This window comes from Triturus cristatus, chromosome 5_2, assembly GCF_964204655.1.
Source record: "Triturus cristatus chromosome 5_2, aTriCri1.1, whole genome shotgun sequence".
Classification (NCBI taxonomy): Eukaryota; Metazoa; Chordata; class Amphibia; order Caudata; family Salamandridae; genus Triturus; species Triturus cristatus.
This window is the reverse complement of record NC_140588.1, coordinates 16,326,634-16,343,916: the sequence shown is the minus strand read 5'-3', so window position 1 is coordinate 16,343,916 and position 17,283 is coordinate 16,326,634. Positions and strand designations below refer to the sequence as shown.

Sequence of the window (17,283 nt, the reverse complement as noted above, 5' to 3'; positions counted from 1 at the left end):
TCACACTTGATAATTGACGTCTACCACGAATGTGCAAGAATCTCTTTCCGAGTGCGTAACAGATAGATCCTGGAGCACATTCGCCAACGCCACATACAGGAAACAACATAATTGAACTTTGGTCCTTTATGTAATTCTTACCCTGCATGCAACCGAAGGCCTCATTCTAGCTGAAATCAGGTAATCTCCCTCGTTACTTGCAACGTCACTCTAGACATTGAAGGATAGACTTGTGACATGTTTCCCACCTAACTCACATTACACCACATGCATCTTGGGAACTTCTATTGTTTCTTGTGGTTATTAAAAAGACAAAACTTCACTTAACATTCACAGCGTTTAACATAGGGGCTATTCAATTATGCTCTGCCAGGGACAGACGAGTCTCCTACCAGGTGCTTCAACATCCCAGTACAACTTGACACACAATTAACGTGTAGTCTGAGACTGCATTTGTTCCTGTTCCTACGTTGCTACTAGACCCCACCACGTGAAAATAGGGCATTCAATCTTACAATGAGTCACTGTCATCGTCAGTGTCACAAAGTACTCCATTCCCTCTCTATCCCCAGTGGCATACTTTCTAACCACTCTCAGTACCTGTTCTAACCAATACATAGATGATGTGGGACTAAAAATCAATCATCCGTCATTAAAAGGTGCCTGACTCAATACGTTGTGAAGCTAGTCCCCTCAAAGTCAACATAAACTTTCACTGCCACTTCAGCATGGAAAACAGACATCTAGAAAAAAAAACTTTGAAATGGAGTTGACCAACCACTTTGTGAAGCTGGATCCCCAAAGTCAACATACCTCCTGACTGACAATTCAACATGGAAAATAGACATCTAGAAGTGTATAATCAGCACCTCAGCACCATGCTCTATCAGCAACACTAAAGGGGGTCATTGTGATGACAGTCAAACTATAAAAACAACAACCTGTCAGCTTGTTCTTCTTGGTTGGTTTAGCAACCCACCATCCATACTATAGACAGGGGAATCACTTAGCGTTGTTAGGGAATGTCAATATCCACTCAAGGGTCTCCTCTAGCAACCCAAATAAACTGCTTTCAATTTCTTTTAATTCCAACCATCTGACTGAATATGAAGTGTAATTGTAATCTTACTATATACACATTCAAAATGTGCAATGATGTTATGTTTTGTTCTGTCTTTGGGTTATCTGTCGATTTATTTTGTTATCCTAGAAGAGATAAACTAATCTATAATTGACTGTAGATATTTTAAACTTATGGATTTTAGAGTGTTTTAGTATGTTGTTGTTTTTCCAGTTATTATAATCATCATTTATTACTATGCAGCTGTGCTTAGATAAATGTAAGGAGTTCTGTGTAAAGGTCACATTATATAACTACTTGCTGTGTAACAGGGGTTAAAGAGCAGATGATGTCACTGCTACACCTATGATATATTAAAGTATATGAGCAACAATCGTACTTAACAGCTCCAAATGCTCAGACGCAGACCAATTTATTCAGGTAGAGCATCCAAATTCACATAATACAGTATCATGATGTACTCGGGTAGAAACCCACATATCAAATGAAGCCCCTTAAAAGAAGGTATACTAGCCCTAAATGTTTAAAGAAGTTTCATGTACTCTTTACTTATTATTCCCCAATCTTGGGAAGGCTTTTAACTTTAAAAGGATCCGGTTCTTGAAATATTTGCCAGGAAGATGGGCAGTTTAGGGGCAGGTAGCGGATCAAGAAAGGGTTTTCATATTTGTATTTAATTGTTTTTGCAGTACCACATGCTTCCAGCTACTTCTAGGTGCTGAAAGAAATATAATAGTTAAACTAATGAAAAGTATACATCACATAGTCAAAGATGGACAAAAAGAAGCAAATTGGCATTCCCATCATAGAAGGTTACAAATGATCTGTTCACAAGTTGTTTTCAGTTTCTTTTTACATTTCAACACAAAAATCTAAATTGCATAAATCCGCAGACAACTGATTCTTAAAGTTAGCCTCAAACATCTGAGAGACCTGACATCAGTCTTTCTCTTTTGGGGCTATCACCTGCAAATGCTGATCAAGGTATGATCGAAGATCAGTAGCAGAAAATGCTGGTTAATCAGGATTATACATACTTAGGTGTCTCTGCTAATAGCCACTTAAGAGTTTCTTGATCTGTGTTAAGGTGATCAAAGTTCCTCAATCCATCATGAGGCGGATTGCTTGACGCTCTGTGCACAGTGGCAGGTTCACTGTATCATGGCAGAAAATAGACAAACAAACAATATTGCATTCACAACATCCACTACCTATATTTTCTAGGTTAGCAGATATGGAGTTCAGAATTGTAATTCTATATTTACCTATGTGTAGTTACCTTGACAATATAGTGGTAATCAAGTGGTAATCAATACTGTGGGTGTCACATTTCGAATGTGCGATAATGACAGCCATATGCACTGATAATTGAGTAACAGTCTTTTTGCCAAGCACAGAAAAACCGCCAAGCAACACTAAACCTCCGAAACGACTGTAGTTTGAACAAGTTTAGCTGCAGTCCTGTTGCATTTAAGAGGCACATTTTGGACAGGTAAAAGAAAGAATAACCTGCCATATGTGATACAGTCAGGATCTGTCCACTCGGCTGTAAGAACCAACTCTTCAATTCCAGTTAACTAGGGATGCGTGGTGCAATGCATTATTCTGACGCATCATAGGTAAGCAACGCACTCCAGCCTGATAGAAAGCTCTCGATTTCATTACTATAAAGGCACAACCAGTAATCCTGCAGTCACTGTTTACATGGCAGCACCACCTGCGTGAAGAACCAGGACAATCTGTTGTGGTTAGCACATAACCATCACTGAAGACGTGGCGTGCTGGACATATATGCGGATTTTAGACGAATAAGGTGCAAGTCCAAAAAAATTGAAGAGCTAGCCTTTAACGCGAACATACTTATCCATTGCGAAAACAGTCTGATAGCGAACCCAATAGAGGCTTGGGAGGCTTTTACAAAGGAACTTGGGAAAAGGTTTGCCATGAAGACGAGGACCCTCACGGTGAAACCACGGGGCCCTTTTCTAGAGAAGGCAACCTCTCCCGAGATAAAAAACCTCAAACGGAAAATAAATCAAGCCTTAAGACATCTACGCATGCGACCACAAAGCCTACCCCTGCAAAGTGAGTTACGCCAACTGAAGGCAAAGTTAAAAAAGTTGATTTGGGAAAAGAAAAGACAAGCGAATGAAGACCTTTGGGCAAAGATCTTGCATGACTCGAAACATAAAAACAGCGCCCGGTTTTGGCGGACAATCATAGCCTTCAACGGCCGGCACATCAAGGAATAAATTCACACATTACAGAATACGACTGGGCACACTATCTGCATAACCACTTTAATGACAATTATCAAGAGGGGAAATTGGCCGAGGAAAAGGTGGGGACTACAGAGAGTAACAGGAGAGATTATAACTCAGACAGCTTTAGACAAAGGAATGGTGAGAGCACCAAGCACGACAAGAACCCGAGCAAACAAAAGGACCTCGGGGCGGAATGCACAACGGTTTCTAAACCATCATCAAACAGCAAAGATTTGAGTAATGAAATAACAGCAGCTCGGATCAAGTTACAAATATCTAAAGGGAAACTGGAAGGAGCCCCAGGTCCAAAAGGAATACCGCCAATATTGTATAAGAACAATGCAGAATTCTGGAGTAAAACATTGGTACCAGTCTTCAAGAGCATTCAGGAAACAGGATTAAGCCCAGCCTCTTGGAAAGGATCGATAATCAGTCTAATTTACAAGCAGGGCGACAGGAGTACGCCCAACAACTACCGTCTCGTCGCCCCGCTCTATATAGAGGCAAAGTATTATGCGGGGCTAGTCCTAGAAGAATTATCATCCTGGGCATCGTCAAAACGTATCATCCCCGCAAATCAAACAGGGTTCTGCAGAGGGCAGGGCCCCACGACTAACATCATGGCGCTAACCTCGCTGATGGACGAGGCCAAAGCTGCAAAGAGCTCACTATTTCTATGTTTTGTAGATTACAGCGCAGCATTTGACCATGTAGATCGGGCCAAATTATGGCAGAAGCTGGAAAAGTGGGGGATAGCTAAGCCTCTCCTCAACCAGTTGATCCGATTACACCCAAACACCTGGGTCAAGATCAAGCTAGGAGCTGGAACGCACCTCTTAAGGCGAATCAGCACCTCCAAAGGCCTAAAACAAGGGTGTGTTCTAGCCCCAATGCTGTTCAACGTCTGTTTAGCAGACCGTCCAGGGGCATTGGACAATAGTACATCGCACGCCCCACGCTTGGGAAACATCTCGCCGTCCAATCTCCTATATGTGGATGATTTGGTTTTAATAAGTCGGACCCCAATCGGCCTCCAACACCCCACCTGCTGGACACCACTAGCAAGTTCTCGCAATACAACGCACTACACATTAACTTAAAGAAAATAAAAATTATGACAGTAAATTACAACAAGACCAAGAAAACTACCTGGTACCTGGATGGAAGCAGCCTAGACCGGGTAACCACCTACAAGTATCTTGGAGTTCTACTCAACAGCAGAGGCTTGTATTAATCCCAACTGGAGGCCTTGTGACGGAGGGCACCATGAGCTACCTCGCAATGAAGCCTCTGAAGAAAGTCCTACCTGACCGAACATTAGATTCTTTATTACAGGTGATTCGAGCACGTTTGCAGCCAATGCTTACATATAGCAGCGAACCAACGCAAGGAAAAGATGCGATAGTTTTAGACAAAATATTTGGTAGGTCATACAGAGCAATCTTTCAGCTACCAAACTATGTGTCACCCGCCCAAATATGCCTGGAATTCGGTCTTCAGAAGCAAATCGTGGAAAGAAGGGTTGCTTATATAAAAAGCTGGCACAAGATCAGAGGCGCTGAGCAGGGATCCCTAAATGTGCATCTATGGTTTGAGCTGTCACATCGAGAAAAATCACCCGCAAGGGAGTACCTGGTCGAATCACTGGAAAGGCTTGTATTGTTCACCCTTTGGGAATCCTACATAGATCACAAGAGCTTCAAAAAGGTCGTAACTTAAGTAACAAAATTGATATTCGCAATAGAAGACAAGGAAACTCTGGCCAAGCGGGCTCACGGATGGACAGTACTTAATGACTACGCAGCTCTTATGCCACAAACCTATCTAAAAGTGGGAGTTAAACAAAAGATAAAATAATTTTTTTTAAAGCTGCGCTTGGGCATTATACCAGTTCTCCACCTGCCACCCTGGAAAAGGAGACCAGATGATCAGTCCTGCCGTCTTTGTGGATCAGAAAAAGAGGATCTAATACATATTATTTGCATCTGCCAAAGCCTGTTAGACCATAAGACGTGCCTTAATACCCGGTAGGGGTGTTCAGAATCAGTCTGACACCAATCCTACAGTGTATGCTGTCCGAACGTGTAGATCCTGTATAGGTTTTATAGGAACTACACGACAGTCCTTCCTCTCCTCAATTTGTACACTTTCTCGCTAGACAGACTTAGACTCTGCTGAAAAAGAGACATTTTATTTTTCCAGGCCGTACCGCCGTTCAGCAGTCAATTGCTCTCGAGCTATGTTCGCATTTTACAAATATATAATGCATACAGCACATATATAGGAGGGGGTAGGACACTGAAGAAGGACAGATAGGTACATAGAATGGTATTGCGTAAGAAGTGAAAAGCAGGGAAATTAGGTAGATATTAAACAAAGTAAAGAGATAGGTGAGGTAGGGACAGGACACGGTAAAGCGAGAAAGGTAAGAAAGACAGACACAGAAAAGAGAAATATAAAGAGGAAAAGGTAGGTTGAGAACAAGAGATAGGTTAAGGATTTAGAGTGAGGTAGAAAGGCAAAGGGAGCTAGAGATTGGAAAAGCAAACATGGAGAGCGAGAAAATGGGAGTGGGTGTACAACAAGGGGTGATTTGGAGAGGGGGGTGAGGGCGAAAGAGGTGAGTTAAACAGATGAGGTAGTGAGAAAAACACAGAGAGAAACAAGGTAGAAAGAGAGTGGTCAGGTGGAGAGAGAGTGGTCAGGTAAAGCGAGGAACAAAATAAGAAAAGTTAAAGAAAGACATTTCAGGTAATGAAAGCAGAGAGGAAGGTAGACAGAGAGGGGTGAAGAACAGATAGGGAGTTGAGAGGTAGAGCCAAAAGCAGTGAATTACAGGGGTGAGATTGATGGAGAGATAGAACAAGGAGCATAAGTTATAAAGAAAGTTGTGAGGTAGAGAAAAAGATGAAGACAGAGAGAAGACGTAGAGAGATTGTTAGACTTACGCTTTTTCAGCAGGATTACCCCCAGGCTTTTTGCTTTATGGCCTCCTGTTTTTGACCCTATTTTTGTTGGTTTTAGAACTCTGGGCACTTTACCACTGCTATTCAGTGCTAAAGTGCATATGCTCTCTGTGTAAATTGTGTTTATGGATTAGTGTTTTCATGATTGGCTTATTTTATTTACCTTTAAGTCCCTAGTACAGTGCACTGTGCATGCCCAGACCCTGTAAATCGAATGCTGCTAGTGGGCCTGCAGCACTGGTTGTACCACCCACACAGGCAGCCCTTCAAAGGGTTATCAGAAGTGCCACTGAAGTGTCTGCATGCCGTTGGTAACTGCCATGTTGACCTGGCAAGTGCACCAACTTGCCAGGCCCTAATCTTCCCTTTTCTTACATACAAGTCACCCGTAAGGTAGGGCCAAGGTACCCCTGTGGTCAGTGTGCTGTGTATGTTAAGGGTAGGACATGCACTGGTGTGTGTGACATGTCCTAGTAGTAAATTACAGTGTATTTCTTTTTCACTAGGGAAAGTCTATCTGTCCCGTAGGATAGAATGGGAGTTTACTTATAACATCTTAGAAGTATTACTTCTCATTGGGACAAGATAGGGAAATGGAGTTTAGTATTCCTGGACTCAGAATGTCAAAATGCATCTTTTAGTAAACATGATTTCTATGTTCTGTGTTTGCAAATACCACTTTTAGAAAGTTGGTGTTTTCTTGCGTAGCCATCCTGTGTGCCTCTGATGGTTTGTGGATTGACTGTCTAGCTGTGGAGTGATGGGCTGGGGATGTGCATTCTCTCAGACAGCCACTGGGGGTGGGGGGGGGGGGGGGTGATGCGTGTCCTACATTTTCTGAATGAGTCAGGGCTGGGCTGAATAGACTTGGGCTGCATTCGGAGAAGTGGGAGGAGTTTTCACTAGCACCTGAATAGGCCTGGTCTGCATTTAGAGTGGTGGGAGGAGATTTCCCTTGCACCTAAATAGGCCCTTTCTGTCTTGGACAATGCTGTCTCCACCTCCTGCCGGGAAGCTGGACAAGAGTGGACAGAACTGGTTTGGACAGAGCACAGACACTCTGCCCAAAGGAACAAAGAGAAACTGAGAATAAATATTGGGGCCCATATTCCAGAACTTTAGACTATTTCTGAACTAATGAACCTGCCAGGAAGAAGAGCTGGAAAAGTTGTCAGGAGGAACTGCCACTTTGCTGCATGCTCTGCTGTGTTGGCCTGCTGCCTGCTGCTTCTATCTTGGGCAGGGAAATGACTGGATTGTACTTTCATCATTCTGCTGTTAGAGTTTTCTCCAAGGGCTTGAAGTAGAGCTTGCCTTCTGTTGAAAGTCTCAGTGAGACAAAAGACTTCAGAGAACTCGCTGGAATCAAGGAACCTGCCAAGAAAAAGAGCTGGAAGAACTGCTAGTAGGAGTATTGCTCCTTTGCTGTGTTGTTGCTTTGTTGGGTTGGCCTGCAGTTGATGCTTCTACCTAGGGCAGTGAAAGGATGAACTGAACTTTCTTTACTTGTACTGAGTATCTCCAAGGGCTTGAAACTGAGCTTGCCTGAAGTCTCACGGACCGCAAAGACTTCACCAACCTCTGGGTACCGCTTCTGAAACTGAGGTTTCAGTTGCCACAGAGAGGGGGCAAGCAGCCGACTCCATCATCGAGTCCATCACCAGCCCAATGTCCTGAAGTCACCACAGAGGGCACCGCCTGCATCTTGCACCACAACCCTGGTGTCACCGACGACAGACGCTGCTGCCACCGAGCCGATGCTTGCACCGTGACCTGTGGGCACCGCACTCCACACCTCTTCGCATCACTTCGCCACCCTGGTCTCACCAATGCCATCTCTGCACGCTGACCGCAACCTCTGTGACCGCATCGTGGCTGGGAGGCACTGCTCGTAAGTCTCACGACGCACCACCCCATCCCACACCACAGTCTGGACCGACAGTAGCTCCCCGTACCCGGCTTTGTCACCTGCACCGTGGTCTGTCAGCACCACATCGAGCACCCCCTTCACTCTGCACCGCAGCCCTAATCTCACTGATGCCGCTGGACGACCGTCACCAAGACGCTGCCTGCACTGCGACTTGAAGACACCGCACGACGCACCGCTTCACATCACAACCGTGACAGTTGCCTCGACCGGCCCCCATCAATGTGTCGGCCACAACACAAAAGGCCCTGTTTACGAGTCTGCAGACATTCTCAACCTCCTCGGTCAGACAGAATTGTTAGATTCTGTTGTTTTCCGTGCCTCTGTAGCCCCGGACGGAGCTACCAACCTCAAGGAACTATATTTCTAAAGTATTCTTTCACAGTATATATTTTCAAGTACTGTATGTTGGATTTTCTTTTGTTTTGGTCTTGTTTTGGATATATACAAATTTTGGATATTTTTCTAAACTGGTGTGGTGTCCTTTTGTAGTGTTATGAATGTATTACTGTTGGGTATGTGAAACTACTTTACACATTGCCTCTAAGATAAGCATGACTGCTCGTGCCAAGCTACCAAAGGGGTGAGGAGGGGTTATTTTAAGAGTGTAACTCCCTTAACCTGACTAGGAAGAAGGGTCCCTACTTTGTCAAAGGTTCCTACTTCTACCAACTTGAGACCCCCATTTCTAACAGAGATGTATAAAGACCGAGGTAAAGAAAGAGAGGCATAAGTTCAAAAAGCGATGAAAAAGTTTAAGATGAGGTAATGACGGAAAGTTATAGGTAGAAAATAAAGTTACAAAGAAGGAGTAAGGTATTCAGAGGGGTGATAAAGAAGCAACAGAGCTAGAAAGAGAGAGGGGAGATGGAGAGGTAGCATATAATCGGTGAGGTACAAGGAGAGGTTAGATAGAGAGCAATGGGGTAGAAAAAAATATGCCTTGACAGAGAGAAATGAGATAGAAAGATGCGAGCTAGAGATCAGGGAGTTAGACAGAGACCTAAGTGAGACATAAGGGGTGGTGTATAGATGGAGAGCAAAGGAAAGGTGAAAATGAGGTAAAGGAAAACATTAGGCTGATAGAGGTGAGGTATGTGGAGGACATTGACAGGGAAGTGGGATGGAAACAGCACATTTCTGTAAGGTAGAGGGGTGAAAGGTATGTAGAGAGACGAGGCATGGAAAGACACAAGACAGGTGAGGAAGAGTGACAATAGGCAGAGACAGAGAGTAGAGCAGCAGTGGCTCCTCTGCTAAGGCGGAGGAGCGTTGCCCGACTGCTCTGGGAGCAGTTGACAAAGTAAAAATTTAAATGATAACTAATGTTATTATCATTTTAGTTTTCCTACCTTCTTAAGGGTGGAGTGAGTGGGGCCAGGCTGGCCAGAGCAGAGGCCAGGAGGAGGAGTGTGAGGCGCACTCTAAAGTGTGCAGGATGGTTTGGCCGGTCCCCTTGGGCTGACCAAACAGTCCTGCGCACTTTGCATGTTCCCCACCAGGCTGCATTACAAAGCCTGGTGAGGAACATGCAAAGCCTCCCAGTCCTCGTCTGAGCACGGAAACGCGGCGGTCAGACCAATCACAGCACTGCATTGCAGCATTGTGATTGACCAGGGGATTCTGGGAGGCTGTGTGCTTCCTGTTGTGGCACAGCGAAGATATAGGAGGAGAGGTGGCGGCCGGCAGCACCCAGGTAAGTCTTTTAATTTTACTTTTATCCCCCCCTCCACTCCACATTCCCATACCCCTATTCAGTAGCAGCCGCTACTGGAGTAGAGATGTAGAAGTAGATACAGACAGCGGTAGACAGGTGAGGTTTGAGAGCAAGATAAAGTGGGGTGGGTTAGAAGAAGGTATATTGAGAGAGAAGTGAAGTAAACATAGGTGTGATAGAGATGAGATCGGGGGCAGCTACATAGAAGGGTAAAGAGACAGGAAGGGAACCCAACATCACCAAACGCAACTTCCAAGTCGGAATGGAAGCCATCGCCAGATGGATGAAGAACAGCTGCCTACAACTCAACACAGACAAAACCGAGGTGCTCATCATGGGCCCACATCCTGATGCCTAGAACGACACCTGGTGGCCCCCCCGCTCTTGGGCACACCCAGCCCCCATGGATCACGCACGCAACCTTGGAATTATCCTGGACTCTGAACTCAAAATGGACTGCCAGATTAGTGCCATCACCTCCTCCTGCTACCACACCCTCCGCCTACTCCGAAAGACCTTCAACTGGATCCCCCCAGAACACACGAAAACCGTCACACATGCCCTCATCAGTAGCAGACTGGATTACAGCAACGCACTCTACGAACCAACAAGAATCTCACCTGCAAACTCCAGAACGTCCAGAAAACCACCGCCAGACTAGTCCTCAACCTACTGCACCACATCAGCCGACACTACACTGGCTCCCCGTTGAGAAGAGAATCACCTTCAAGCTTCTCACCCATGCACACAAGGCCCTCCATAACACCGGACCAGACAACCTGAACCACCGCCTCATGTTCCACGCTCCCCAGCGTGCTCTCCGCTTGGCCCAGCTCTCCCTCGCAACGGTACCTCGGGTCAAAAAAGCCAGAGAAGGAGGACGCTCCTCCCTCCTCGCTGCCAAGGCAAGGAACTCCCTCCCTCTGCTCCTCCAAAAGACTCCATTGCTCCCTAAGTTCCTAAATGACCTCAAGATCTGGTCTTCGATGGATCTCCGTGACTCTACGGGGTACTGAGGGCCACCACCCCTCCCTTTTTTTCCTCCCCTTCCCTCAGCACCTTGAGTCCCTTTACCGGGTGAGTAGCCTGCGCTTTATAAACCCTTGATTGACTGATTGATTGAAAATGATCAGCATAGCTAGACTACCTTTAGCTCTACCAGTGGATAGCGCAACAGCAGGGTTCACAAAGGAAATTAAGCCATTAATGAACAAAGTATTCAAGAATCAAGCCTCCTGCAAGAAAACACAGTCAAACGGCTTAATATAAGGCACCCAGTCAGAGTTACCCAGCTTAGACTGAAGCCCTGCCACATTCCATAAGATATGTTGGAAGGACATCAAAGAAGAATTACAGGTGTTCACCATGGGGGAGGCAGACAACTGTTTAGCATAAAACTGCGGAAGCTCTAAAACAGGGATACTAACCTTGTTGACAGAGTGAGGGCCACTACTGGCCCCACTATCTTTGTACATTTCCACTAAGAAATTCCCCACAAAAGGGCAGTCTGTTTCCACTAGTGATGACAATGGGGCAAATGCATTAAAGATCTGGACATTAAATCTCAGGGGACACTATGAACAAATGTGGGAGGAACCATGTGTTAAGGTTGACCAAGTTGTGTTATGGGTCTGTAATGGTAGCCCATGGGTAAAACCCTTATCTAACTGTGCGAGATTGAGTTGGTTCTTGACCTACAAAGGATGGTGTTGGCGATATAGGAGGCTTTCAAATTTATAATGATGCAATCCCTGTGCCTGTTCTCTATCCCTGCAACCCTTTTTATCATAATGATATCCTCATAATCAAAAACACCTCCCCCAATATTTTTAGACAACCAGTTATAAAAAGCTTTGTTCTCTAAATCCTGCCAGTTCTCTTTTTGCCAAGCTTTAAGAGTGAGAACACTGGGTAATACAACAACATATGGAGTCGCCTCCGGTGGTTGTTTCAGAGTAACTCCGGGTGGTTTTACAGGCCCAACTACTTTGTTACAACCCCTACCAATGTCCCAATACATTTGGAGACAGCACCACACTTTGCAAAGCAGGTTGCACAGATTGTTCAGAAGCTCTCACTGCCTCAGCAACTCCTCCCTGTAAGGTGGTCTCTTTTACCACACTCGGCCCATCAGGACTTTTAGGGGAGTCTCTGGGAAGGGTACCAACTGGCACGCCCCCATCTGCCCGACAGGGCTTGGCTATGCAAAGTTTCAAACCCGACAGCTCCTACTGACCTGTGCTAGAGAGAGTTCAATATCCCTCAGTCACTGATGGATAGGGTCAAGTGAAGACTTAATTAAACCCTCGAATGAAGCGTACAGTTTGGAAAAACGTTCAGAGTCTGGATCCAGGTCTGTAATCAATCACTCAGTCCACAAGTCAGAACCCACCTTGTTCACATGTTTTTTTCACTTGAAGTTTGTTTCTTCCTTGAAAATACTTTTTGTTTCTTAGCAGAGGGTCAATTGGATACAAAAATAACTTTGGGGGATACAATTGCATATGACAAAAACAAATGTTATTGATGGAGAAGGAGCAGTTTTCCTACCTCCAGAAATCATGGATGCCTTCCTCTTAGCAATTGCCCCTGGAGATTTTATTTCCTTTTGACTTAAGAACTACAAGCCAAGGGGGTTGGCCCAGCCCTGCCTCCGTTTTAGGGCAGTGAGCAAAACGCACTATGGGATGGTGAGACAAGCCACCCCCAGACCATACCATGGCCTCCTGCAATGCAGAAGAAAGATGTGCCTAATAGTGCGCTCCAGAAGAGCCCGCCTCCTCCTTAGGGCAGTGCACAAGATGCAGTCTGAGAGGGCAAGTCCACCGGGCCCCAAACTGTGTGATGGTGTCCTTCACTGCAGGAAAAATAGGCACCCTATATGGCGCTCCCGCAAAGCTCCCTAAATTGTGTGAGGACGCCCTCATTAAGCCATACAGACAGATTTAGAAAGAGTTTCCATGCTTATGCAGTACTTACTCCCAGGGAGGTACCACAATAGAGGTGGTAGGAAGGGCCACTGATTTGGGAGGGCGGCCAAGACCCAGCTCCGTGCGCTGCATCCTCACTCCTCTGAAGTCCAGGGCCTCGCAGGATGAGCAGAGGCACTGTGGCCATCCAAACAGGAGCGCCCAACCAGCCACAAAGCACCCTGCAAAGACTCGCATTGCATAGGCAGCGCAAGGACCTCCAAAATCCTCTCCCACATCCAGGGGCGTAACACAGGCCCCCGCAGCCCCCAAGCTCCAGGGGGCCCCCTTAGCACAGTACTTCGGCTAGAGAGCTCCTGATTAAGCTCAGAGGGGGCCTCTCCACATACCTTGCAGGGGGGGCCCCTCAAGTTTCATTACGCCACTGCCCCCATCAAGGGATACCTTGCAGTCACATAGAAGAAACGTCAGAAGCCCTCGCACTAGAACGGGCATCCAAGGTACCAGAAACTAAACGGATTCCTCTATACAAACACAATGGCATATACCAAATAAATATGACAATGTACAAATAATCCTCTATTAATCAAGATTTAAAATGAGGAAACATTGAAAATTTAATTTAAATATTAAAATTAAAATGAAACTAAAGTCTGGTCTCAAAATTAACAAATTTGAATGTATGTTTCCACTAATAATGTCTTTCCATGTTTTAAACGCATACCATGCACATATGGACGGAGGGAGCTCTACTCTCTTTAACACTTCCCCTTACCTTTTGTTTAACCCTGTCGGGCCTTGGCCAGTCACCTCTTCAGTCGCCACGTTTTTTCACCATGGTCACTATGTGTATAATCGCTCCCTGAGTCTACTATCTGCTTCTGTTGCAATAAGCTCTTTTCTATTTTGTTTTTTAAACTTCAAATTACAACCATAGTTGATTCAGTGCTCAGCTAGCAGTCTTGCATTGTTCTTAAATAAGGTTAGAATTCGTCATCTATTTTCAGCAGTCGTCATCGTCACAGATCCGTTTCTACGGCAAACCCAATCATTTGTGGGCAGCTTGCAGGATTAATCGGACGTTGACCGGCAAAGGTCACTCAGTAGTGCTACAACTGTCACCTTAATCCCTGGCATGCAGCGTACCTAATAATGATTGTAGTTACTAAGCAAATCAGCACAAAAGCAAACTGAGATTTCTACGTCTGAAACGCCAACTATTCCTTCAGCCTTATGGAACACACATTTAGAACTACACGATGACAAACACAAACAAGGAAATTCTCCTGCAGAAACCATGTGAGTGCTTTTTCACTATTGTCGCGTCAGTAATAAAAACAACGTTTTTGTAGTTTGAACCCGTTTGAAGTTATAGTGAAAGGTTATTTTATTGTATTGTGATTGCATTTATATAGCGCTTACTACCACTGACGAGGCGTCAAAGCGCTTTTCGGCAAGCAGCACGCTACTCCTGAACCCATAAAGGATTAGAGGTGAATTAGTATAGTGAAATATGAAAGTCATTTGAGTGGTGGATAGGTTAGTCAGTTATTTGGATTGCGAAGGATACCCGAGGGATAAAGGTTTGCATTTATATAGCACTTGTTACCCCTGGTGGGGTGTTGAAGTTGTTTTTTTTGGCGAGTGGCACGCTACTCTGGAACCCATAAAGGATTAGTGGTGAATTAGTATAGTGAAATATGAAAGTAATTTGAGTGGGGGACATATTAGTCAGTTATTTGTATTGCGAAGGGTAGCGGAGGTATAGAAGAGGGAAATAGGTTTGCATATATATAACTCTTGTTACCCCTGATGGGGTGTTGAAGCACTTTTTTGGTGAGTAGCACGCTACTCCGGAACCCGTTAAAGTCTTAGTGGTGAATTAGTATAGTGAAATATGAAAGTCATTTGAGTGGGGGACATGTTAGTCAGTTATTTGGATTGTGAAGGGTAGTGGTGGGATAGAAGACGGAAATAGGTTTGCATACATATAGCGCTTGTCACCCCTGATGGGTGTTGAAGTTATGTGATAAAACAAATTGAAAAAGTCATGCAATCAAGACCCACTCTGCTATGATTGTGTAAACTTATCTTGTTATTCTCATATAACCAAATATTTCAGTTACATAAATACACTATAACTGTGGAACACCAAACATCTATGCAGCAGGGCGATTACAAAGAATTGTGTGATATATGTCTTGATTGCTTTCTTTGTGTATTGTTTTGCTTATGATATATAGCGCTTGGCCAAAAGGCTATTCGTTCTGAATGGATGCTCTTATATAGAATGCCACTGTGTAAACTTGTAGTAAAGACACTCACAAGAACGAAGATGGACCAGAGCTTGAATGTAGAAAATGAAGGCACTGCCGTCCATCTCCAACTGTCTTTGCATCTCAGCAGCTCCCTACTCCACAGTTTATTATGAAACTGAACCCTTCCAGCTTCTATCTTTAGATACCACACCCCTGCAGACTGAGCTGCCTCTTTGAGCTTCCAGTAATATTGCAATATGGGCGACAAAGCAGTTTAGGCCATCATCACACAAGGAGAGGGACTGGGAGTAAAAGCAGGTTTTCTGATGCGTAATCTGAAATTTACCAACTTGACTATTTTAACCCTCTGCATATTCCTTTAAGTGGCAGAGTGTAAAGGTTGACCACATTGCCCAGGATGTGTATGGTGAAGCAGAAGTGATCACGTCTGGGGATATTAATGCTTCAGGTACTGGCTTCCGAGAGGCGTTTCCTCTCCTACAACCAGGTTTATTTGTGGAAATAAAAGTATTAAAACATCCTATTTTTTTCTGTATGATCAGGGTGAAGATTTACAAAGAGGCCACCCAATGCAGCGCAGCAACTCAAGTTGCTATGCTGTCGCGTGAGAAGGAGAGGGCAGGAAAGCGACTTATCTACTAAGACATCGCACTGTCCTTCTCTTGCCATCCCGCTGGGGCACACATAGGTTGTGAAGCCCCATGCACATACCTTTGCACCATAGTGTAAGGATGTGTGTGTGATGTGTAGCATAGCTTTTTACTACAAGGACAACCTTCCAATACAAGTTACTATACCTAGACAAACTTTAAAACTTTGGTTGTGTGTTGTACACATCGCAGCACACACGAAAAGTCGGAAACGTTTGGAGAAATAAAAGCAGTTCTCCAATGTAACACCATTCTCATAACGGTGTTATTTTTTGGTGCAAAACCCTGTGTACGATTGTTAGTAGATAGGGCTTTTTGTAAAAAAACGATGGACGGTTGTATGGGAACGCCCATGTACCACACATGGCCCCCACAACCCCAATGCAAAGGGATGCAAAGCTCTGTACTGCTTTCAGTTCACATTTCAATGCATAACAAGATTTGCTGGAAAGTAAAACCCACCTAAACATTTTGCGCTGGTTTGGTTCATTTTTGAGATGCTAACCTAGTGCAAAATGTTTCTAAATCTGCCTCCTAAGTCCTCTGACTTAGTCGCATAAATATCAATCTTAAGAACTCAAATATCCTTGTTGTATTTGAATAATGCTTTTGATGTGCATTTAGAGATATTAAAAGGAATACTTGCTCTAATCAATTATAAAACGCTATAAAATCTCTCATTTTAGTAAGCAATATAGTTGAGAAATAAGCCTTAAAATGTACCACCAGGTCTTGATGAGAAAAATACTCTTTTTGAGGGGTGGAGGAGGGGAGAAAAATACTTTCAAACAATTGGACTTGCATGTTTTGCTTGCTTGATCAATGATATAGGGGCTGGAGGTCCCAGATTTGCTTGATTAAATCTCTTATTTTTCACTTTGTAATGCATGATAGATAGCAGTGTCAGTGGGCACACCTGTCTTTTAAGCAACTGATTCTATGAGATTACCTATGAGCAAGTAGGGGGATTTCTACCCATGGCGCGCCTTTGGTTTCTCTAGCATGCATGCATTTTCATTATTTTTAAATGCTGTACTGGAAGTTAGTAAACAGTCTTTAAAATTGCTATTAAATTATATATTGTGTTTTAAAAAATAAAGGTGTATATATTTTGTGATAATAGTGGTGCTTTGTGGCTCATCATTGTTTACAAGGGTTTGTAAAGGCTAATAAACTGGATTTTAATAATGACAAACCTTTTTTCCTGCCACCTTTTCATTAATCTTTTTCTACAGAGATATTTTACTTGCTACCTAGAAAAAACGGCATTCTTATTTACAATGCCAATTAAAACAATGTCCTGAAATACTGAAGATGTATTTTCTTATTTTATAATAAACTGCATGTGTACTTACTCTTGTGATTACAATCTATAGTTCTGAGTGTAGACAATAGAATAACGAAACACTAATCACTCATCCACAGGATTGTTCTCGAATCTGTGACATTGAAAACAATGGACACTACCT

The 17,283-nt window shown here is 44.1% G+C and overlaps 1 protein-coding gene across 12 annotated transcripts in view; it reads right to left on the bottom strand.

Moving 5' to 3' along the window:
- Positions 1-17,283, bottom strand: part of CTNND2 (catenin delta 2) — a 3,222,299-nt gene that overhangs the window by 446,875 nt on the left and 2,758,141 nt on the right. The window lies entirely within an intron of this gene.